Raw genomic sequence first — 26,465 nt, 5'->3', positions numbered from 1 at the left:
TTCTAACTATATCACTCTATTTCGCGAATGTTTTCCTTTTATTTCTGGGATTAAAAAAAAAAGAAAAGACTTCCTCAGTATAACATAAACTTCCTCTATTGTATGGTTCTAATCTACCTTTACAGGTTCAGATTATCTTTACTCAGATGGTCCTCCTCCAGGACTAGAATGCACTCTTTCTTCATCCCAATCTATGAGGATCTTGAGTTTCCATTCAAGCCCAGTTCAGGCATAATTACCTACTCTGAGCTTTTCCTTATCTCTCTAGTTGTTAGTGCTTTCTCCCTCCTCAAATACTCAGTATTTACTTAGAATTAACAGGCTGCCTCCTACCTATTCTCTCCTCTGCTCTGTCCAACCAGAATATAAGCTCCTTGAGGGCCTAGACTTTCATTTTAGCCCTTACATCTCTGGTGCCCAGAATAGTGCCTAGAACATAGGAGGAAATGGATGTTTTATGTGAATTGAATTGAATTGCCTTTGCAAAGAAGCCAAACACTGTCTACAGTGTCCAAGGTGTCATGGCAGAATCTGGATTCTGTATATATTAATTTATACATCTTATATGAACATGATATTTCCCCTGGATAGATGGTGAGCTCTTTGAGGACAGGAACTCTTTTCTCTTTTCAAGTCACCAATGCCTAGAATAGTGCCTGGACCATTTTTAGTCATTTTTCAGTTACGTCCAACTCTCTGTGACCCCATTTTAGGTTTTCTTGGCAAGGAGACTAGAGTGATTTGCCATTTCCTTCTTTCACCTCATTTTACAAATGAGGAAACTGAGGCAAACAGGGTCAATCACACAGCTGGAGTCTCTGAGGCCAGTTTTGAAAGAGTAGTAGGTCCTTTATTAACATTAATTGGTTAATAGACTGAATGGGATAAACCTCAGTAAGAGCTACTCAGGACAAAAAGTCAGTTAAGCAGGAAGCTTATAACAGATACAAGCATACCCACCACCAAATGGCAAATGGAATGATGGAAAGAAATGAGGCAAAACAACTTCACTCAGGGCAACAGTCATTTCCTCCTGGAAAGGTTAATTCACACACAAGAAGCAACAAGCTATCAAAATGTAACTGATGTTCAGGGTTAACAGTGAAGGAGCTCTTGTTCACCACCAGCAAAGTTGATTTATGTCTTGGGATATCCTGGATAATCACAATGTTACAGTGGTGGGGGGGGTGAGGCTCCTGATGCGACCCGGGGGCTGCTTATAATATATTCCTGACATTGTTGTGAAAGGACATCAGTGGGAGCAATGTTATATGGGGTGTGCTTGTCCTGAAGGTCTGAGCAAACAGGGTTTCTAAATCAATGGAGACCAGCCAAGAAAGAGAAAAGTAGGCAGGTACTATATAAATCCAGGCAAGCAAAGGTCTGGGTCCAAAGGGGTCATTTGGGATAAGGTCTAAGCAAGTGGACAAGCAGGATCCAAAGTCCAAAAGGTTTCAGAACAGTCAGTGGCAGGATCTTTGACAGAAAATCCAGCTGTCAAGACCCCAGTTTCTAAGGAGAAGAGAATCACACAGGGAGCTAAGGAATCTAACAGAATGAACTTGCATTTAACCCTGCTGGTTTTTTCTCCTTGTACCCAGAGGATGTTGACGGGGAGGAAGAGGACATCACCCACCAGGGGAGAGAAAAGTCAACTGGATAGGATAAAGCCCTTTTGCTAGACAACATGATCATCTGGAGTAAGCCACTCAAGGAAACCACCCTTGCTCAAAGGCTCTTTCAGGGTCTAAAGTCCCCTGACATAACAATATGACAATAACAAGAGCTTCTAGGAGACACCGTAGTTGCTATTGAAGACCTCTAGCTTTAACTCCGTCTCCCTTGACCTCAACTTATCAGCTATGCCCCTCTCTATCCCACAGACCTCTTATTTCCTGCCTGACCCCCCAATTCAACCGGTCTGTTGCTGTGGTCAGCGCCTGTCATTGTCCTAGTCCTGAGCTTTGACGCTGCCCGAAATTGCCTGATGCTCATATCTGTATACTTCTGATCCTTGCCCATTCCTGGTTTCCTTGCGGTATTTCTACGATCAGTTCTATCTTTTGAAAACCTACCCCTGGGGCAAGGTCCAGAATAGGGCTCAGCTGGGAGAGAACACAGAGAGGAAGTTGGTGCTATCCATATTCCATAGGCTCCCCCATGACCTCTAGGGTCAAATACAAACTACTCTGAGATTTGAAGTTCTTTGCAACCTAGCTCCACTCTATCTTTCCAGATTTATTATACATTACTATTCTCTTGCACACACTAATAGTATATGGTCTTCTTGCAGTTCTTTACATACAAGACTATATCTTCCATTTCTGAGTCTTTGTGCAGACTGTCAGTGTTCCTCCTCACTTATATCTCTTTGAATTCCTAGTTTTCTTCAAAAATCAACTCCACAATTATTTTCTATCTGAGGTCTTTTGTGATTCCTCCCAGGTACTAGTGTCTGCCCCACAATTACCTTGTATTTATTTTTCTTACACATTTGACATATACTTAGATATGCCCATCTCATTCTCTTCCAAAAGAATAGAAGGTACTTGAGGGCAGAAAATGTTTTATTCTGTCCTTGTATCTCCAATGAGGAGAACGGTGTCTGACACATTAATAAATGCTTGATTTAATTATTAATCCTTAATAAATTATTACTTGACTGAATCCTCCTCTACCTGAGTACCAGTGATGGGGCAAACCCCACAGAAGGCCTTGTGAAAGTAAGAGGTAAGAATGTGATACCAACAAGCCAAGATGTAGGAATGAGTTAAATTAAGGAACTTGCAGGGCAAAGACAAGATCATGGATTTAGAACTAGAAGGGGTTTTTTGGATGAAAAGGTCATAGACTTAGAGCTGGGAAGAGACCTTAGGGGTTATCTTATGCATCCTTCTCCCATTTTAGAAATGAGGAAACTCGAGCCCATAAAAGTATTAGACTGAGGATTTGAACTCATGTTCTCTGGTTCAAAATCCAGCACACCCATGTAGTGCATCCACCATTTAGAATCTTAAAAAAAAAAATACATGTCATAACTAAGAATCACAAAAAGGTCTAAGAAGCTGCAAGGGTTTGATAGTTGAGGTGGGAAAGGGAGGAGAATCAAGGGTACAAGTTAGGCAAAAGAATGACCTCAATTTCTATGTGAACTGGAACAATCTCCAGGAATTGATGCAGAGTGAGAGGAGCAGAACCAGGACAATACTGTACACAGAGACTGATACACTGTGGTACAATCGAATGTAATGGACTTCTCCATTAGTGGCAATGCAGTGATCCTGAAAAACTTGGAGGGACTTATGAGAAAACACTATCCACATCCAGAGGAAACACTGTGGGAGTAGAAACGCAAAAGAAAAAATTAGGATTGATCACATACTTAGATGGGGATGCAATTGGGGTTTTGATGCTAAAAGATCACTCTTCTGCAAATATGAGTAACACAGAAATAGATTTTGAACAATGACACATGTATAGCCCAGCAAAACTGCTTATCAGATCTGGGAGCAGGGAGGGAAGAGGTGAGGGAAAGAACATGAATCATGGGAAAATGTTCTTAAAAAAAAGAATGGCCTCAACTTGCATTAATCAGCCTCATAGCACAGAGCCCTGAGAGTTATAAGATGTTTAAGACTAAACTCTACTCTCCAGTCCCACCCAAATTCCCTTTATCTAGTGATCTCTCCTCACTGTCACTGTCCAATAGCTCATCCTTAATATCTATAACAATGAAGGCAGCTAAGTGGTTCAGTAGATACCAGGTCTAGGGATGGGAAGTCCTGGATTCAAATCTGGCTCAGGAACCTCTTAACTGTATGACCCTGGGCAAGTCTCATAACCCCCACTGCCTAGCCCTTATTGTTCTTCTGCCATAGAACCAATACACAATATTGGTTCTAAGACAGAAGGTAAGGGTTTTTAAAAAATCTAAAATAGCATCCATTTCTACCTCAACCACACCCTAATTAAGACCCCACAGTGGTTGTTTCACTCTAGCCCCCTGACCCAGGCCATAAGCCGACTTAAACTCTTTTGCCACTGAAATCAGAGAGAGCAGCACTTATGAACAGGGCTGGTGAATACAGATCCTAGAGCAGAAGTGATTTATTCTGTCTATTATAGTCCCTGCCAGGTGTGAGCAGCCCAGCCTATGGGTAATGATGGTAGCTAAGCAAGAAGAACCCTGCCAGCAGATGCTGTCTGTAACTAAATCAAAGACAGACATAATACTTTACAAAGAAGTAAAATGAGTCTCTTCAAGTCTCTCCCCCTACAGAAAAAGGGGAATGACTGAATGAAGTAGCGAGGAAGATATCTAGGAGCAGGAACAATCAATAAAGATAAACAAGGAACAATTTTAATTGAAAAGGCATCAAAATGAAGAGAATGAGATGATTCAAAATTTCATATAATTTCTGTGCTTTACTCATTTACTCATTAAACAAGAAGCTAACTATTTACTATCAAAGACTTCAAATTTAAGGAATATCATTTTAATTGACTCCAGGAGATATACCCTAATCAAAATACTTATTGTTCCTTAAAACTTTCATGATCTGTCTCTTTATTTTCAAGAAAAAATAAGGTTGAGTAGATTATATCCACTAGACAAAACAGATTTAATGCTTTGATTTTTTTTTAAATCCTCTCTCCTTCCCACAGAAGGAATAATAGTGGTTAGCATTTATAATTTAACGTTGTTTCAAGGCAGACTGTACTCTCATTTTCCACCTACAGTATGTGCCATTTAAAATTCAGTTCCTTTGTTTTCTCTTCATGTATCATTAAATCATATTTCCCATTATGTATTTTACTGATAATGACTTCTCTGTCTGCAAACAACATAATACCTTTTTAGGTATTTGATATTTGCTAGCAACTATAGGACTTTTCAAAGCAAGAGTTAGAATGAAACATTCAGTGCAAGTCAGAAAATTCTTGAGCATCCTTAATTTTTTAAAAATATTTTTCTTTCCAGGAATTCTATCCAGCTGAAAGAAGTTTAGTTTATCACAATTTTAATGCTAATTATTATTATTAATGATCACACAAATAATAAGCAAATGAGCATCCCAATTACCTGGCTGTTTTAGGAAATTAATTTTTTTTTGCTTAGAGAAACTACAATATTTTATCATTAAACTATCACAAATCAATTCTTTAGAGCTTTGATTATATGTTTCAAAAGTCAGACTTTGTTAAACTAAAGATTTTAAAAGGCTTTTTTACCAGATTCTTGCTTAATTAAAATAGATAAGTTCATGTACGACAATGACAATATACAAGAATTTTGTAATAATAAATTTTGCAATTCAATATAATTCGATTCAAAAAATGAAAGCACATAACCTTTACCATAAGTTTCTATTATATGAAAAGCTCTAAGCTGGGCTGTAAGAATATAAAGATAAAATGACAGTCCCTTTTCTCAAGGAGTTTATATTCTACTACAAATTGTTATGTATCTCCAACTGTATGTATCTCCAAGCCAGACTCTAATGATCTCTGTCTTTGGTGGAATTGTAAATCAAAATTAGGTCAGCAAATGGAAGTTTAAAGTAGTTGCTGATTGGCTTAATGCTAGTTGATAGTTCAGTCAGTATAGAAAATTGACTCTATCCCTGTCTGGCCTCTCTCTTTCTGCTCCCTTTATGTTCCCTTCCATTGATTGAACTGAAGAATGTTCTAAGATGAGGACACAAAATTCTGGAAACATTGGAGCAATTAAAGGCATCAATGAATCCTCAAATTATGTTTAATGCTTCCTTTGACACCTCACAGCTGGGAGGAGAAGAGGGACTTCCAGCATGGAATCCAGCTGGCATCCCCAAATTGGGCAGTGCTCCCAGATGCCCCGGTTGTGACTTTTTGACCAAAAGTCCTTTCCAAAACAAGTACACAAAGATTGTTATTTGATTTGTCAGCTGTTACTATATGCAGAGGCAGCTGATATTTATAACCCCCAAGCCTTCCTAACCTCTTAGTAGTGTGCTTTGGCTCAAAAGAAAATATTTTTTCTGAAAGCTTTTTCTTTCAAGTAAATGTAAAGATTCTTGAAAACCAACAGTGGTAACAGACAAACCAACTGTAACAAATGGACTGAGTGCTGGATTTGCCATTAGGAAGACCTAGACTCATATACTACATCAGACACAATTGTGCTATAATGATAATTAAGCCTCTACTTCTCTAAGTCTTAATCTTTAAAATGGGTACAAGATACCAGTAGTCTCTGCCTCATAGGATTATTAAGCCATAAATGAGATAATCTACATAAAAATACTTTAAATTCTAAAGTGTTTTACATAATATCAATTATTACTTTTATTATTATTATTACAAGTAATAATAAAAGAATGAGAAAAAAATCACTTGAGAATTTCTAAAAAGTAGTTGAAGAACAGATCAATCTTCTTGCACTATACAAAAATATATGTCCTCCATGGATACACACACACACACACACACACACACACACACACACACACTACATAGACCTGAAAGTGTGAATTTTAGATTTCCTCCATCTTGCTTGGTCTAGCACCCAAGAATGTGCACACCCACACTACACAGGCATGTGCTAGCTAATGACAAATCAGAAACATCTAATTGCCCCCTTGGGCTGTCCTAAGCTACCATTGGCACATGTGAGATGCAGGAAGTGAGATAGAGAACAGCCTCTGGAATTCTCGTCACTTCCTGTGGAGAAGGCTAGACACCAGTTAGATCCTGGAGCTCGAGCTTGAAGGAGCCCCTCAGACAGCTTTCCTTCAATTGGTCACATGGGTGAGTGATAAGGACTGACTTCCCTTTTCCCTTTGGCTCCCAGGCCAAACCCTTTAGCTCCTGCCTCTGGCTCAGCCTGAGCCAGAGCAGTTGAGCTAACTCCCTTTCCTTCTCTCCTCTCTCCCTCTCCCTCTTTTAATTTCTTCCCCCTGTTGTAATTAAATCACCATAAAACTCCATTCTGACTTGAGCATTTCATTTTAGGATTTTATAAGTAAAATCCTTGGCAATCTATAATTACTATATTCAATCTTTAACCCTAAATTTAAATCTAACAAAAGGCAAGGGTACCTAGGCATAATTGTTCAATTCTCCTCAGCTAAAACTCAGAAACATTAAAGGGTTCCATTAGCCTCTTTCAGGAGATGCCTACATTTAGTTTGATCATACCTACTACCTGTGTGACTCTGGGAAAGTCAGTTTAACTCTATTTGCCTCGGTTTTTTTTATTTATAAAATAAGCTTGAGAAGGAATTGGCAGATTACACACACACACACACACACACACACACACACACACACACACACACAGAGTAATGCCAAGAAGCTACCAGATTATATTTGCCTGACAATATCTTATAGAAGAGAGGGAGGTGTAGTGGTTCACTGTGAAAATAGCATTGCCTCCAGAATCAAAATACTAAGGTACAAATTTTGCCACTGACACTTACTTTGGGACTTTCAGAAAGTTACTGAACCACCCTGAGTATCAGTTTCTTTATCTGTAAAATGGGGAGGGGGGGGGGGGGTTGAGCCAGATGGCTTCTGGGTCTCCTTCTAACTCCAGATTTATGATTCAGTTCCACATTGACATGGATATAGACATGGTCAAATGTTATACAAGCGCTCAATGTGAGCTTGGGGAGTTCATTTCCAATCTACAGTCAAACAAAACCTATCTGTGGGAGTGCTCAATGCCAGCTGATGCTATAAGTAGTGTTCAGGGAAGGATTTGATTCCATTTGCTTATCTTCTCCATCCCAAGGTCTGATCTACTTAAAATGCACATCTCCTGTCTCTTGTGGAAACCTTCCAGAGTACTAGGAATTTGACAGCTTGGGACTGTTCGACCCTAGAAATAAAAATATCAGATTTATGTAGTGTCAGCCTTAGGTACGAGCAGAGTCTATGCTTGCTTCTGTGGTGTAATGAGGGCTGGAGAAGGCCCTTCTGCCTGAAAATATCTCCACCCACATGTCATAGGGTTTGAGGTTCCAGCATTATGACTTCATTTCTCTAGGTTTCTCTTCCTTTGGTCTTCTTTTGACATGAAACTATTCCTGAATGGAGAAGCACAATAAACTAATTCACACTAAGATGTCTGTGATTCATCAGCTCTATCATCCACCTGAAAGATAAAACACTAAGAGAGCACTGAGAATCTGGGCAAAGGAAAAAACCTAAAAGGTGAAAAGGGGTACACAAAGAAGAGGTACAGGGCTCTTTAGGAAAACTGTCTCAACTTCACAGTTTGCCTGGGGTCAAACAGCAAGGGAGGCTACACTGTGATATTGCTGTCAACTGAAGCCAGAGGTATCTGGCATAAGACTGCTGGGCACATGAGGTCATGATCTAGTTCAAAGCTGGGTTATAACCAGAGCTGTAATTAGGATAGACAACATATTCTCAGAGCATGTTTCCTCACTGAATAGGGGGAGGGGAGAATTGGACTTTCCTCCCTATGGTGGTCCAAAGATAGCTCTCTTCTTTCTCCTCTCTCTCTCTCTCTCTCTCTCTCTCTCTCTCTCTCTCTCTCTCTCTCTCTCTCTCTCTCTCTCTCTCTCTCTCTCTCTCTTTTTCTGTGTGTCTGTGTGTGTGTCTCCCTCTCTTTCTCCCTCTTTTGTCAGCCTTCATGACCTTTCTCCCTCATCCAACTCCATCACTAGAATCTCATCACTAGACACCCTTCTCCTGGAGAGTATGGGGGAAGATCTTGGGGAATGCATCACCTATTTTCCCAGACCAAATTTGCCCACCATTAGACTGTCCCCTATACTACTCCTACAAAAAAAAAAAAATCCTTGTCTTTGCCCCAAATGGCTACTAACATATCTGGTGGTTACCAAGGATATCAAAATGCCAAAATATGGGTGATGTTAGGGAGTATAGCCAGAAAGGAAATCCAAGAGCCATAAGAGTCCAAAGCCCAGAAGAAGATTCATTTCAAAAGAACTTTCAGGAGTCTTTGGGAAAGATCATTCATTCCACTGTCTACTGTCTGGAATCTGCCATTTTCTTAAGCTGTCCCATGATCCCTAAAACACCCCATAGTCATAGAGGGTGCAGAGCTTGCTCATATACTTCCAGACAGATTCCTTCTTGTAAATATGTTGCATTTCTCTATGCTTCCCTCATGACTGAACATGGATTTTTGTTCTTCTCCAGACAGTATCATTTACTGATAAGATCATGATTTGCCTTAGAATAAACCATACTCATGTTTGTAGGTTCAAACACATCCCCAGTCTCCAACAGTGTACTCAAGTGAAACATTATCCTTTGTAAACTCCTTGAGGGAATGCCCATTTCTGTTTCTGTCTTAGTAGTCCCAACATCTAACACAATAGCTGACATGACGTTGGTACCTGCTATCTCTTATAGAACAAGCCTGAGGGAAGTTTATTCTCACCTATTTGCTCTCTTAAATGGGACATCATTGTGTCAAGGGCAACAGCAAAAGAAAGAAATTGAATAGTAATCACCCTTCCATCAATGACCATGCATGGAACACTTTCAGTGGTCCTTCTGAAGAAAAGCTAAAGTCATTGGAAGAGTTTTTCAAGCTTCTACTTGCTAGAAGAAAATTTATGGAGAGGTAAATAAGTCCTCAGCTCAAAGTTTCTTAAACAGCTATTGAAAGAGATACGGGTCATCAAAATGCCCTTCTAAGTTCTAAGAAGACTTATGAAAATATTACTTATGCTTCCTTAATGATTAATTTAATAGCATAATAGTTTAGGTCAAATCTAAGACATATATATATATATATATATATATATATTTAAGTTCTATAAAAGCCATTTCTATTCATTGGAAATTCTTTACGTAATCAACAGGTATGTCCATTTTATGAGACTTGCAGTATAATTTTAGTGTTTTAATTGTAATGGAGGTTTATGTATGTTTGTTCTTATCACAACACTGGAGGTCATATCTATGACTTATGTGAAGCCAAGTTCTTATTTAAGAACGTAACACCCAATTATAAAATTATTCCTATTTCTATTCTGGGGAAACACTACCCACTTAACAACCATCTGTTTTATGACAACAGTTTCCAAAAATTTATTTCATAAAAAATTGGGTCATGGCTGTTCCATACATAGTTAAGACACAGAAAAATTAAAAGGTCAATATTAACTTTATAGAAGGATTGACAGGATTATAGAGTTCTGTACAAGTGACCATCCAGCTTTTCCTGAGGCAGGTCACTCTACTTTTGGCCACTTCTAATTCTTAGGAAATTCCTCATCCCATTGAGTCAAAATCTGTCCTGTCCCTTTGTAGCTTCTACCCATGGCTCCTGGTTCTACTGTCTGGATTTAAGCAGATCAAGTCTAATCCTTCTTCTACACGACAGCGCATTAAACACTTTCAGACTACCTTCATCTCTTTCTCTTTGTATGTCTTCTCTTCTCTAAGATTCCCTAGTTCCTTCCACCAAATCCTGGCTTGGTTTCTAGTCCTCTCAGTATCTGTGTCACCCTAATCTGGATTTATTGCAGTTTGTCAATGTCCTTCTTAAAACAGGACATACAGAACTAACTACAACCCCTTGAAATGAGACCTAACCAGGACAAAATACAGAGTGACTATAGCAATATCATTGGATCACAGATTTGGAACTAAAGGGGGCCTTTGGAGCCACTGAGACTTCCATCCTTTTTAGTATACAAATGAGGAAACTGAGGCTCATAGAAAGAAAATTACTGGTCCAGACACTTGGTCTCTGTTCCCCTAACTGACACTATCTAAAGCTCACATTGGGGGCAGCTAGGTGGCACAGTGGATAGAGCCCCAGCCTGGAATCAGGAAGACTTATTTTCATGAGTTCAAATCTGGCCTCAGACATCACTGTGTGACCCTTGACAAGTCATTTAACCCTGTTTGCCTCGGTTTCTTCATCTGTAAAATGAGTTGTAGAGGAAAATGGCAAACCATTCCAGTATCTTTGCCAAGAAAACCCCCAATAGAGTCACAGACAGTTGGGCATGACTGAAAAATGACTGAACAACAACAAAACTTATACCAGCATTTTTTTTGTTCTTATTCTTATGTCAGTCATACTGCTGATTTATTTTAAGCTTGTATTCCACTAAAATCCCCAAACACTCATCTGATGATACCTCCCCAACTCTGTACTAGCACAATTGATTTTTTTCAACTTATGTTTAGGTCTTTGGTTGCCTCTGTAGGTAGTGGAAATTCCCTCATTCTACTACATGATCATTTGATATGGACATTAGAGAGGGGATTTCTGGTTAGGTATAGGTCAAACTAGAAAAAGTTTGTAGTTTTTTCATTCTTTCATTCTGTAACTTTATATTTAGCACTGTTAAAATTCATCTTAGATTTAGTCTGTCCTTATGACCTTTCAAAATCTTTTCCATCCCATATGCTGCTACCCAACATATTAATCTATCCATCCCCAGCTTCCTGAATTCTGAAAATGACAAGTATGTTTTCTATGACTCCATCCAAGTTAGTGATTAAAATGATGAATAGCACAGAACAAAGTTTGGACTGCTGGGGCCAGTAGGGACTTCCCTCCAGGATAGTAATTGAACCAGTCCCAAAGCCATCTAACTATACAATCAGAGAGACCACATCTCTCCATCATGTCCAAAGGATAATCTGAACAACTCTATTAAAGGCCTTGCCAAAATCCAAGCATACTATGTCTATGGCATTTCCTTGATTCACCAAACTACAAACTGTCATTTGACCAAAAAAAAATCATTTAAAGAGCAACAAATTGACCAACCACAATTCTAGAGAACTGATTGTGAGGAACCCAAATACTTCCTAACAGAAAGGTGATGGACTTAATATATCCATCAGAACTGAGACACATTTTAAAGCATGGCCATTTGTTTTGCTTAACTATCCATGTTTTTTACAGAGGGTCTTTTCTTCTTTTTTTCCAGGGGTGGAAAGGGGAGGTGGGAAAATGTAAAAAAAAATGTTCACTAGTTGAAAATCATGAAATTTAACTTTAAAATAAGTCTCTTCCTGCACTTACGTATTGGTTTGCAGCTTATTAATTAAGCAGCTCCTTGACAAAGAAAATATATGGGAACCTAAAGTGTTGGGATGAATCTTGATGGCACATCAGTCAGAAATGATGATAAAGCAATTCTGAAATTATAAAGAATGTGTGGTTGGAGTTACAAATATTTAGTTTATATATATATACCTTTTTATAAACTATTCTATTAAGTAATTGACTTAAGCAAAGTATACACTAGCCTCAAATGAACATTCATGATCTAAAATAATTGAATTAATGAGGCAAATAATTTTTTAAAATGTTTTTGCTAAATATAAACAGTAGAACCAGGAGCATTCCACAAAGATATACATGGATAACAACATGTCTCCAGGCTTCTGCCCACTGAGACATAGCAACAACAGCCTGTAGCAGGAATAAATAGCTCTTTAAAACTAAAGCACAACCCTCTTTTAATATCAGTTGATAATATAAGATTCTCTCAAAAAGTATTGAGCTAATTCCTATTTTAGGTCTGTATAACTAAGAGGTATGCATAGACTTAAAATAATTCATGCAGTGCAACCTAATCAATCCTTTTCTTAATGTGTAAGGCCCAGGTAAAATTAAAAAAAAAAAAGACCCAAAACAATCATTCATACTGAAAATGCACACATAAATTTACCAGAAATAATAGAAAATGTGTGCTATGGAGACTGACTTGAATGACTCATTCTTATCTTCTATTCCAGTTTCTCTGGATCTCAATCTCTGTCCTGGGAAGATGGACACACAGTCAGGACTTCAATACCCCAGTGGACCTGTGATCTGATCAATGTAAGTCCTCCCAAGCTTTTTAGCCTGGCTGATTCTTGTTCTTCCTTAATTCCTCCATGGAAGATCAATTCACTGATGACCTTCCCCTAGCTAGATCTCTTAGCATTGTGTGAGTGCCAGAAGCTAGACTGGCTGTCACTTCTCTCACTTTCATACACACCTCGCCCACCTCTTCTGCTCATCATTTCCCAGTTGATAGTGTTTCTACCACCTGTAACCCTTGTCACTCTGGATATCATGTAGTAGCCAGCCTCCTCTGCAACATATGGTCAGAGAACTGCGTAAAGAAGTGTCAATGCAGCTGGGTTTCAACGCTCCCCAGGACACACCAAGCAGATTAAAATATAATTGGCAAACATTTAATAAAGTCAGTAAAGATACAATCAAACATTAAAATATAAAACAAACCATGTAGTAGGTCACCCTCTCCATTCATCCCCAGAGGGCTTTTCATTATTCTTGGGTTCACCAAATTCTGACTTGGAGAATGAAGTGTTCCCTGATTGTCAGCCAAATGGCATGGGCTGCCACTAAGGTAATATTAGACTTTAATGATTTAATTAATTAGCTAATGGTAGCTATTATAATGAGTTAAGCAGCACCTTTTACCAAAGACTTTCAAAGCACTCAACTATGTCTCTTAGGACTTTGGCATAGGAAGGGATCAAATAGCATTCTCAGTTTGCAACTAGAAAAAAACTTATTTCAAGTATTTTACTATACTCTAAGCTCCGATTAGGAGGTCTCTATTTACTATATAAATGTTGATCTGAAAGAATATATTTAGGGGCAGCTAGGTGGCTCCATGGATAGAGAATAAGGCCTGGAATTGGGAGGTCCTGGGTTCAAATTTAGCCTCAGACATTTCATAGCTATGTGACCCTGAGCAAGTCACTTGACCACCATTGCCTAGCCCTTACCACTCTTCTGCCTTGGAATCAATACTTAATACTGATTCTAAGATGGAAGATAAGGGTTTAAAATCAGATATATATTTGAAATTCAATGGCATGACTTTTATGAAAAGAGCATTTACTGCCCTCTTTCCTCCCTGCCAAAAAAACAGGAAGACTCGTGTTTAAAAGAGGAATTTTTATAAAATCATAATATTTCAGCAATGGAAAGTAACCCAGAGGCCATCTAGGCCCAACCTAACATCCTGTACAAGTCAATACCTCCTTTGAAGATGTCCACTGGCAGGCAGCTAGGTGGCACAGCGGATAGAGTAAGGGGATCTAAAGTCAGGAAGTCTCATCTTTATGAGTTCAAATCTAGCCTCAGACATTATCTGTGTGACCTTGGGCAAGTCACTTAACTCTATTTGCCTCAGTTTCCTCAACGATAAAATGAGCTGAAGAAGGAAATAGCAAACCACTTCAGTATCTTTGCTAAGAAAACCCCAAAAGGGTCCATGAAGAGTCAGACAGGACTGAACAACAAAAGTAGTAAGAAATACATATGAAACAGTTAAACAATAGCATAAATTGTGAAATTAGGGACATTAAAAAAATGTTTAGAGAAGGGAGAGAGAGACCAATGTGAACTAGATTAGTATGTTTCATGGAGAGGTGGAACTTTAAAGCTCAGTCATAGAATAGGTAGGAGTTGGTGAGCTGGAGAAGGCAACAGAATTTCAGATAAAAAGGACATGAATAAAATAATCAGAATTGTAGATCTGTGGGACCAAACAGGCAGAATTGGAGGAAGTAGTGTTTAATAGGTTTAAATCAGGAGGATGAGGACATAATATAAAAGACCTTAAAAACAGACTAAGAAGTTTTGAATTTCTACTATAAACCATGTGTATTCAGTAAAGATATTAATCATATAATGCTGTACCAGGAGATCTGGTGTTGGATACATCAGAGGAAGAAAAGACTAAAGGCAGAGATTATGGGAGATTTCACAGTATCACCAGCCTGAGATGATGAGAGTCTGGCACTGAAATAGACGGGACAGATTGAAATATTTCAAAGACTCCACAGGAGCCTTGGTGGACGATTTGACACACATCTCTAATATAAGAGAGCATAGAGTTGGTCCTCAATCAATACTTGTTGATTGAATGATCTTTGTTTTATCTCTCATATTTTTGTTGGATTTTCCCCCAAGCCTTATGATTACCACACAGGGAGGATGTTCTAAGAAGATTTACTGGTCCTCCCACAGAGTCTTCTACCTCCAACTCTGGGCATCATTAGCATTTAATTATTCTGTGATCAGCATAGTTCAGCCTGGCAGGGAAGCCAATAAACCCTAAAGGGGAATGATTTTAGACCAATAAAACTACCATTCATGTACAAAAAAGAAAAACAACAGTCCATATGAATACTTCTCAAAGTACTTAGTAGCCATTTTGATATGAAATTTTTATACTCTATGACAGAGGTCAGCAAGCAACCATGGGCTAATCCTGTCTGCCACTTGTTTTTGTACAACTTTTGAACTAAGAATTTTAAAAAATATTTTAAAATCAAATTTTCTTGTATTTAAAAATACAAAAATTATTCTTAGCTCTCAGGTGTTCAAAAACAAGAGGCGTAGGCTCTAATTTGGTGACCCCTGTTCTACGAAGGCTGCCTGACCTCTCTGAGGACCTCCAATCAAACATCCAAATGGCAAGAAAGTCAATCAGAAGCATACTCTCAGCTCTTGGAATTTGAATGGAGGAAAAGCTAGATACACCAGAGTATAAAAGAGAAGGGGACAAACAACATCAAAAGCTGCAGAGAGGTCAAGAAAGATAAGGATTAAGAAGGCCAAAAGATTTTACAATTGGGATCTCATTAGTAATTTTATTTATTTTTCAAACTTTACCTTCTGTCTTAGAATCAATACTAAGTATTGGTTCTAAAGCAGAAGAGTATTAAAGGCGAAGCAATTGGAATTAAGTGACTTGCCCAGGATCACACAATTAAGTATCTGAGATCATATTTGAACCCAGAACCTATTATCTCTAGACTTGTCTCTCTATCCACTGAGTTTCAGTTGAATGATAAGGTCAAAAGTCAGTCTGCAGAGAGTTGAAAAGAGAATTGCATAAATGAATAAGAGGAATGTAGGAAATCTTCTCAAGGAATTTAGCTATAAACAAGAGAATATGAAAGGCTAGCTAGTAGGGATGGATAGATCTAGTGAGTGTTTTTTGAAGAAGGAGAAGGAATGGGTTTGTTTGTAGACAGTAGGGAAGCAATCAGTAGATAGGGAGAGATTGAAGAATAAATGAATGCAGATAAGAAAGGGAGCAATTTGTTGGATTAGATGAGATGGAATTGGATCACTGGTGTATGTAGACAAGGTTTAGGCTGGCAAGGAAAAGGATCACCTCATCACATGAGACAGGGTGAAGGTGAGAGTAGTAGAAAGCATCTGAGTGATAAGAGATGAGGAGGAAAGGAGGAGAGAACTCTTGGAGAATGGACTCTGTTTTTGTGGGGGAGTTTTCAGTGAAATACCATGTATTCTAAAAGACACATGAAAGACACATGTATCCTAGATTAAATAGCAGACTCTACTTCAAATATTGTCTTTTAAAACAGTATTCATAATTTCTAATGCTATTATAACAGACCAGCATTCCTTATTCAAGATAACTCACCCTAATCCTTGCTAAATTATCAGGTTTTATACAAGTACTTAAACTGCTACTTTCAAATCAACTTTTATTTCTGATCTTAAAAAAAAAAGTAAGTTGACCTCTGATGAAAAATGCTAGCCACTTCCAGAGAAAGAACTGAAGGAATCTGAATGCAAATTGAAGCATACCATTTTTTTTACTTTATTTTTCTTGTTTGGGGGGTGGGGAGGGTCTGTGTTTTCTCTTACAAGATTACTAATTTGAAAATCTGTTTTGCATGACTATACATGTATAACCTTTGTCAAATTGCTTGCCTTCTAAAAAGGGGGGAGGAAAAGGAAGGTGGAAGAAAATTTAGAATTCATAATTGTAAAAAATAAAAGTTAAAATTGTTTTATAGGTAGCTAGAAAAAATGAAATAAAATCATTTTTAAAGTAAAATAATCATTATAATAGCTTATATAGCACTTGCTCTGTGCTCATCATTGTGCTGAATGATTTACAATTGTTACTTCATTGGATCCTCACAACAACTCTAGGAGGTATGTGCTATTATTATCTCCATTCTGTAGTTGAGGAAATTGAAGCTAACAAAGGTTAAATAACTTATTTAGGGATATTCAACCAGTAAGTGTCTAAGGCGACATTTGAACTCATGGTTTTCTGACTCCCAGTCCCATGCTCTATCCAAATTTGTGGCCAGAGATCAAGAATTAACTCAGGGCCTCCAATATATGGCATTATGGGCACAGCTAAAAGAACTAGGAGGCAGACAACTCCTTACAGTCTTATCTGAAAGACAAAAGGGACACTGAAAAGAAAGCAAGAGCCATTACAACATAATGAATCAACAACTACAAACTAATATTCAGGTATATGTCACTTCATGAAAACAGACTATATGAAATCTGAATTTCTAAAGCTGATAAAACTAGAGGGTAACTAGAGGGTGCATCATAAGCATTCTTTAGAGAAGAATTAATTTACAGGCTTTTCTCTAAATGTATTTTCCCATTTATAAATACTTCTAAATACATAAAAATATACATAATCAAGAACGTACAGAGGAAGGACCCATCACTACCATAAACTGAATTATTTCTCAGCTCATACATGTTAAAGTGATCTAGAGGGTTCCCTTCGGCAGCACATATACTAAAGTTAAGGGGATCTAGAACAAGAAAAATTAGCAGAAATGACAGAGTTGCTATCGTATGGCTTTCTGGAAGAGGTAACTGTTAAGCCTTTATTTTTCCTTTTTTAAGGCAATGACTACTTTGGATTGAAGCAGAGAAAAAGGTAAGGAATTCCAGGTGAGAGACAGAGATGGTGTGTAATTTAAATTGATTTCCTCACTCGAAAATCTCCAAGCATCCCATGAGCTGATTTTTTACTGACATAACTGGGATTTGGATAACATATTTGACAAGAAAATTTATGAAATCTGTACATAGAAAAATGCATAGAAGTTTTCATATAAAAATATGACTGTTTAATGATGCTACTGGCATCGTGATTTCCTGTCCTCCCCTTGCCACCATCAGCATGGCTTTCATCTCCATTTGTCTGGGAAGAAAAACCAAAGAAATATAAATAGAATGACTTGCTCAAGGTCAGGTACAGAGTCAGAAATCTTATCTCTGCCCTTCAACAGGTTCAATCAGTAAAAGGGGGAGGAAGAAGGATTATCTCTATTCACCAGAAAACCTTCCCTAGCAAACACATGGCCAACCACATCTGGACACAATAGACTAGTTCCTGAGCTGATATCAGAAACCATATTCCTGAAAGTTATGTTTATGAGCTTCCCATGACTCCAACAGACTGAATATATAAACCTCGCGGGAGTCCTGGGGAACAGAAAATACAGCTGTAAAACTGTGAGAAACCTGACACCTGCCAACAGCTGTATAACAACCTAGTCTCTCAGCCATGACAATAGCACCTCTGAGTGAGATCAAATATGAGTTGAAATTGGTTCTTTCCCACTATGCTATTAAGGCTCCTGAAACAAAAACAAAAGCACGAAATGTGTAGTGCATTAAGATGACTCCCACCATACAGCAACTTCTCCCCAAAGAATTTCCATTGTCAGTAGGTTGAACACACGAGGACATATATTAACGTGCTGCTGTGAGCATTCATTTCATGTGCTAATTAGTTTATACAGGTGTGTATATTTAATATTCAAATGAAAGAGAATATTTACTATTTCGATATGAATCAGACACCCATGAGGAAATCTGTATTTCAAATATTAATCTGGTCAAATGTTCAGACAAATTCTATTAGGTGGTTCCTTCCCTTAAAGTAACCCCTTCTTAGAAAACCATGTATATGAAAGTGACTAATATGGAAATAGACTTTGAGTGATAATACATGGATAACCCATTGGAATTGCTTGTCAGTTCCAGGAGAGGGGAGAGCAAGAATATGAATTATTTAATCATGGAAAGATATTTTAAAATAAAATTATATTTAAAAAAGAAAACATTGTCTATGGTGGATCAATCAATTTTTCCATATCCTAATCCATGATTTCTTTGTGAAATAAAGTCAACATAATTTCAAGCAACATAATTACAGGCATAAGGCCTGCTTCTGATGCAAACATATGTCTATTTTTACATGTCAGTGGCACAGTCCTTCAACTCAACATTTTTGGTTTTATAATATGTGAGAAACTACCAGTGAGAAAGCTCCCTCTATTTGTGTATCCACAACTCCATAAAAGAGTCTTGGAGAGGGAAAGGTGTATTAGAAGCAGGGCAGGCAGATGGCACAGTGCATGGAGTCAGGGAAACCTGAGTTCAAATTAGTCCTTAGACACTTGCCATTTAACCCTGGTTACCCCAGTTTCCTCACCTGTAAAATGAATGGAGAGGTTTGCCATTTTCTTCTCCAGTTATCTTGGCCAAGAAAACCCCAAAGGAGATCAGGAAGAGTCAGATAAAATTAGTGCACTAAACAACAACAACAACAGTAGTGAGAGGCAAAAGTTGACCTTCAGGTCTTCCTGATTCCAGTCTAGCCCTCTATCTACTATACAAATCTGGTTCTCAGCCTGAATAACAAAAGGCAACCTGGCCCTGGGAAAAGGTAGGGCTGACCTCAGAGGAGGAGGAACTGAGGGCAATAAGAATTCCCCAAACAAAGAAGTGTGTGAAAAATGGAAGTTGGGAGTGAAGAATTACATGAAAGCAGAAAGACCCACTAGTTTCCTGATATCAGGAGAAAGGGAAATCCCAAGTTCCTGCTTAGGTATGTCTCTTCTACTCCCAAGCATCACTTCCCACAAAACACAAGACCATTAATTACTTTCCCACCCTCAGAAGAATTTACTGATCAACTAAACTAAAAATCTAATGATTTTTAGAGGTTGTAAACAGTTAAAATTATCAGTGAGAAAACACAAAAAGACTGTGGTATGAGGTTTTTTTCTTCTTGTTTTTCAGCCTGAGGTAGTCAAAGCTGCTGCAAGGATGAATTTCCTCAGAGGATTAGAATACCTTAGGGCTGGGAAGCACCCTGGAGGCCACTGAGTCCAACCCCATTATTTTACCAATGAAGAAACTGAGGCCTGAAGTGGGTAAGTGATTTATCTGAAGTCGCTCAACTACTAAATGGTCAACTGAGTGCAGAATTGAGTTTGATTTCTGTCTCAGACATTTCCTATGTGTGTGATCTTGTCACTTACTCTCTCCAGCCTCAGTTTCCTCACCTGTAAAATGGGAATGATAATAATAACATCTACCTCACAAAATTATTATGAGAATCAAAGGACACAACATATGAGTGTACTTTGCAAACCTTAAAGTGTTATTTATATAAATGCTACCTATTATTATTATAATTATAATAACAAAAACACAGCTAGAACCAAGTTTCTTCATTCCTAGGCCAATTTTTTTTCATCACCCCTTGGTACTTCACTCACCTTTAAGATAATTGTACTAAAGAAATTAACTCAGTTAATTAATAAAGCTGTGTAAAAATCTTATTATTCTTTTCTTTCTGACAAAAGAATATTTTTTCTTTCACAAAAAAAAGGGAATATGAACATGCTGTTCGTATACTACTTACTATTCAAAAATACACCCAAGTTAACCAATTCTGAAATTGAGCTTCCTATAACAATTATTTGTCTATTTGTTATAAAAACCATTTTCTAACCCAATTGCTTTTATGTTTTCACATTATTTCTAGGCTACAGATTGTATAATATATACACTGCATATATTGTTGTTGTTCAGTCATTTCAGGCGTATCTGCCTCTTTGTGTCTCCATTTAGGGTTTTCTTGGCAAAAATATTGGAGTAGTTTGCCATGTCGTTCTTCAGTTCATTTTATAGCTGAGGAAACTGAGGCAAACAGGATCAAGTGACTTGCTCAGGGTCACACAGCATAAAAGTGTCTGAGGCCAGATTTGAACCCAAGGAAATGAGTCTTCCTTACTCCAGATCAGGCTCTCTATCTAGCTGCCACATATTATATAGTATGTACGTATTTATATTTTTATTTATATATATATATAATAAAATTTATCAAGAGCATGAACTATATATGCAATGTGTTTACTATATTACATAGGCATATATAATGTGTTATATTATATCATATATGCTATACTTTATAGACAGACTGATAGAGACAGACAGACAGATAGAGAGAGATAGAGATAGACACACAGACAGACAAAATAGTTGGGAGTTAAGAATTAAATACATGAAACGAAAGACACCCACTAGAACAGTGATGTCAGAAGAATGGGGAATCTCAAGTTCCTCCTAGAAGGAAAACTACTTAGATATGTCTCCTCTAGTCCCCAGACTCATTTCTCACAAAATAAATTGCCTTCTATAATATGTATTATATAGATTTTAATACATAGTATACATACTATAACATTTAACTACATACTGTATATAAATACATAACTACTGCATATATGAACATCATCCACACATACACATGTTCTAGAAATTTTTATATTTTGTAAATATATATAAAATGTAAATATACATATATAAAATATTTAAAATATATTAAATAAGCCTCTTCCTCCACAAAGGTCCTACTTTGATGCCTTATTGTTGAAAAAAAAATTTGAGTTCTCCAAAAGCTAAGTCAACTAACTGACTCTAAACTCCAGCATGGAAAGACCTCGATATGAAACTGGTAATGGATAGTAAGTCTGTCATCAGAGGGCCTGTCTTGCTAATCTCAGGATGATGAATTTCCACAAATAGCAATTCCCAAAGATCATGTGCTAAGGCAAAGAGGGGGCTGGGAAACACAGCAATGAAATCATAGCTCCTTGACACACTGAAGAAATGAATAAATGCCTTATACACACACATAAATAAATTCACTCCCACAGGATACAGTCACAGAATTGGCTTCATATTGCCTTAGAAAACCCATAGCTCTGGAATTTTCTGCCTTTCTGACTCTGTTGTTTCTCTTACCTCTTAAACGTGAAAATCCCATTGAAATCAACCACTCTTCTCATATGATCATTTGTAGATTTGTTGAAATAAAAGTAAACTCCAAGTTTAGTGGAAACCAAAGAAGAAATCTATAAAAAATGAATTTTGACTCAAACTTAAAAGTTGTCTTTTTGTGACCTCAGTGGAATTCAGGGAGCAAATCTTAAGCTGTTTTGTTATGTACTCAACTGATTAAGATTCACTACCAATGAATAAGCATTTATTCATTTAACTAGAGCATATGCCATATATGCAGTATGTATATATATAATATATTATTATATTTGTACAATATTAGAATTCAGGTGTCCCTTCAACACGCTGATTTTCCCTTCTCAAATTGGCATAAGAAATTCAACACAATATTTCCTAGGGTATTCCAGATACCAAAATAGGTGTGATCGATCTCTCTCTCTCTCTCTCTCTCTCTCTCTCTCTCTCTCTCTCACTCACCCTCTCTCTCTAGCATCTTTACTCATTCCTTTCTTTGTTTCTTTTTGTTTATTTTTATCTGTCTCTATCTTTCTCTCAAAGATATTCACCAGTCAATTGAATACAACAAATTACCAAGGATATCCTACTCATAAGAAAAGCAAACCAGATGAATCTAAAGCCAAAAGCAAAAGCCACAAAATAACAATGAAATTTCTGATCATAGAAATCATTGGGGCACAGAAACCTTAAACTCAGCATCATTTGAATAGCCATGATCCATAAATGATCTCCTTGGATTTTGAATTAAGGTTTGTGTAATTGAAAATCTGTTACCCTAAAAAAATCCCTACATTTCCCAGGAGCGCACTGACTTCTAGTCATTACATACTTTCTGTAGATTGAGGATAAATTCAGTGGATGTTCTGGCTCTCACTCTTTGGCTTCCTGTTCGGCTAATATGGTGGTGGTAAACATGGGAGCTTTAACAGGATAATTAGCCATGGGCATGTGGTGGGTTTTTTAAATTTTGTATCCGTTTTATTCCTTTATTTCTAATCATCATTAATAAATCTCTTAAAATATAAAAAAAAAAAAAAGAAATTCAACACAAGTTTTTCAGGAATTTTGCAGAAGCCCCAGATGGTACATGAAGGCCAGCAGACAACATAGAAAAGGTTTAGAAACTCAGAAATGTATTTAAAATTGTATTATATAATATCAACATATTGACCAAATTTTATAATAAGGTACTATAAACACCCCATAAAAAAAAGAAAAAAAATCCAACTTCTCTTATATAAAGAGATACGTATAGGAAGGTTCAGATAGAGGGGGAAAGGAAAGGAATAAGCATTTGTATAGCACCTGCTATATGTCAAACATCATGCTAAGGGGTTTATTTGGGGTTTTTTCCCCAGAATTATCCCATTTGATCTTCACAATAATCCTGCATGGTAGGTGCTATTATGCTCATTTCCACTTGAGAATACTGAGGCAAACAGAAATTAAAGTAAATTTTCCCAGGCTCATACCATTAGTAACTAAGGATTAGGAAACAGTCTCAGGAAAGTTCAATGATTTAGCCCTGGTCACTCACCTAAGAAATGTCAGAGGCAGGATTTGAGTCCAGGTTTACCTAATCCAAAGTCCAAAATACTACAATCAACATGATTCTCCCTTTCCACTCAAGAAAAATGAGTAGAAAAAAATTAAAATATAGCATTATTGCATTAAATATTTTTAAAGTAACCATAAGAACACTATCCCTTTAAAATGTTTATTAGCGTAAGTCCATAATGTTTCCTTTCTAAATAATAAAATAGAATAGATGATATTGCTAATGCGGGAGAATGACATGAGATCTGGATTTTTAAATTAATAAAGATTATAATAAAAACTTGAAGTTGAAACCTGGAAAAATGAATAAACTAATTATAAAAGCAATCAAGTTGTCCAACAAAATAATAAAAGTTTTTGATCATCAATTTTAGAAGAACTACAAAGCCTAGAAACAACATGATCCATCTCATCTCACCTAGCCCAGTCATGTACCATATCCATTTTACTCCTGCTTCTTGTTGGCTATTGATTCACCACCAACATACACCAAAGTAAATTTTTTGTACTGCCTTCACAGCTAAGGAAGTCTGTGTGTTTGGGGGAAAGTAAATGCCTTACTCTATAACAAAGTGCTAGTTATATCAGTCCAGAGCAGGAATACCAATCTTTCCAGAGTAATGGCCCTTGACCTAGGTCGGCTCCAAGAAGCACATATGTGGAGCTATGTAACTTCTTCCAAGTTCCTGTATCACCCCTAGCAAGTTCACTGTTGCCTTTTTTCTCAAAGAGTTTAGTACCTGGCTCATCAAGTTCCTTTCCTTACCAAATCCTGTGCTTATATTAGGGCAGTGATGGCAAACCTTTTAGAGACTGAGTGCCCAAGATGCAACCCTCACGCAACATGTGAACCTCCCTTCTCCCTTACCCCAGACAGGGGCGAGAGGAAGCGCTACCATTGGCCTGCTGGGCAGAGAAGCAGGTCATGTGAGAAATGTCCCAGATGCACATGGAGAAGGGGAAGGGAGCAGCCTCCTCGAGCACACTCTGGTACATGTGCCATAAGGTTCACAGCACTATAGAAGTATTCAATATCCATATTAATTCACCCTCAAATTCAAAATCATTATCAAATGGCTTCTTCCTTGATGGAGTCTCTGGTTCAAAGAGCAGGAGCATTTTAGTCAATCTATTTGTATAATTCCAAATTGGTTCCCCAAATGGTTGTATCATTTCATAGCTCCACTAACAATGTATTAGTGTACCTATTATGCCACAACCCTTCCATCATTGACTGTTGTTATTTTTTTATTTAGCATTTTTGTCAATTTTCAGAATATAAGATAAAACCTTAGTGTTCTTTGATTCATATTTCTATTTAATATATTATGTGTAGTATTCTCTCCTATAGTTGTGAATACTTTGCAATTCTTCTTCTTAGAACTGTTTGTTCATATTCTCTGATCACATATCTATTGGGAAATGTTTTTTCAATGTATTGATAACTGTTATATGGGATGGCTCTATGGGAAGAAGGGATACTTAGGAAAACTAATGATATAAGAGACAAAAACTATCCACAATATTTTGGAAAAAAAAATCCAAACTCCTTATACTCTCAATTCCTTGGTTTTCTTAAATCTCATTATCTATTATTTTATTCCATATCAAATACAGATAAGAATGATCACAACCTTACCATTACCCAGAAATGTACTCCCTCTAATAAAAACTCTAATCATTCACTATCTGAGTATAATCTTCTGTCATTCCATCTCTCCTTATGCTTCGCCTCTTGCTTTAACTCTTTTTTTTTTAACCCTTACCTTCCATCTTAGAATTAATACTGTGTATTGGTTCCAAGGCAGAAGACTGGTAAAGGCTGGGCAATGAGGATTAAGTGACTTGCCCAGGTTCATACAGCTAGGAAGTATCTGTGGTCACATTTGAATCCAGAACCTCCTGTCTCAGTCTGGCTAACCCCATTTTTCATACCCACCAAGACTTCTAATTTTTCTACCTTTACCCCTGTTCTGAATTTACTTTTTTCTCTCTCTAGTCTTGACCCTATAGTTAGCCATGCCTACCAAGGTACCTAATATAGTAGCACTTGAGAATTTATCAATTCTGGGGATATGATTGGGGATGTAGTATATAAATGATCACCCTAGTGCAATTATCAATAATATGGAAATGGGCCTTGATCAATGGCACAGTGGAATTACATGTTGACTATTGGCAGGAGGGGGGGAGGGGAGAGAGGAAAGATCATGAATCATGTAACCATGGAAAAATATTCTAAATTAATTAATTAAATAAAAATTTTCAATTAAAAAAAAAGAATTTATTAATTGATTCATTCTGAGGTGAAACCCTGAGTAAGCTGAAGAGAGAATTATCTAAAGGGCCCCAGAACTGAATGTAATCTAAGTAAACCAAACTCTTTATTTCAAACCCACCAGACACATACCTAACAAACATTTATTGATCATTTTTTATCTGCGAGGAACTGTGATAATAAGAATATAGTCCATTCTATCTAAGAATAGCTGCTGAGCTGTGTCCAGAGAAAAGTTGGTGAATATACTAAAGATGAGTCAATGCTAGCCCGTATCTGCCCACAGTTTCAGTGTCACTCATGTCTTCCATTCTGTTCCACACTAGGTGACTTCTGGAGTGACAGAGCCGTGCCGTCGGGCGCCCAGACCCCCATGGACACAAGGACAAAAGCCCAGAAACAAAACTATGGATATTGCAGCACCTGGACTCAGTGGGTCTCTCTCTTGTGCAATACAAGTGCAACTCACTAACAAATATAAACAGCTGAATAAACCAGTCCCCCTCTAATTCTCTCACCCCTTTGGATGTTCCATGCAGAAGTGCCAGTAAAATCAGCTAGCCTGAGAGCAGCTAGCTGTCTCTGTAGATAGAACACCAAGTCTGGCATAGGGAGGGCCTGGGTTCAAATCCAGGATTGTGACCCTGGACAAGTCACCTAATCCCAATTGCCTAGTCCTTATTGCTCTTCTGCCTTAGAACTCATACTTCATAGAGATTCCAAGGTAGAAGATTA

The 26,465-nt window shown here is 37.4% G+C and overlaps 1 protein-coding gene and 1 long non-coding RNA gene across 5 annotated transcripts in view; one reads left to right on the top strand and one right to left on the bottom strand.

Annotated features, from left to right (window-relative positions):
* Positions 1-26,465, bottom strand: part of RNF144B (ring finger protein 144B) — a 236,712-nt gene that overhangs the window by 148,174 nt on the left and 62,073 nt on the right. The gene's annotated exons all lie outside the window — the stretch shown is intronic.
* LOC130458369 (uncharacterized) lies at positions 6,711-26,239 on the top strand. Its single transcript, XR_008917625.1, has 5 exons — positions 6,711-6,789; positions 12,751-12,835; positions 17,678-17,711; positions 19,868-20,001; positions 26,057-26,239. It is a non-coding gene; the product is annotated as an uncharacterized LOC130458369 (long non-coding RNA).

This window comes from Monodelphis domestica, chromosome 3 (assembly GCF_027887165.1).
Source record: "Monodelphis domestica isolate mMonDom1 chromosome 3, mMonDom1.pri, whole genome shotgun sequence".
NCBI lineage: Eukaryota > Metazoa > Chordata > Mammalia > Didelphimorphia > Didelphidae > Monodelphis > Monodelphis domestica.
This window is presented reverse-complemented; position numbering and strand designations above follow the sequence as displayed.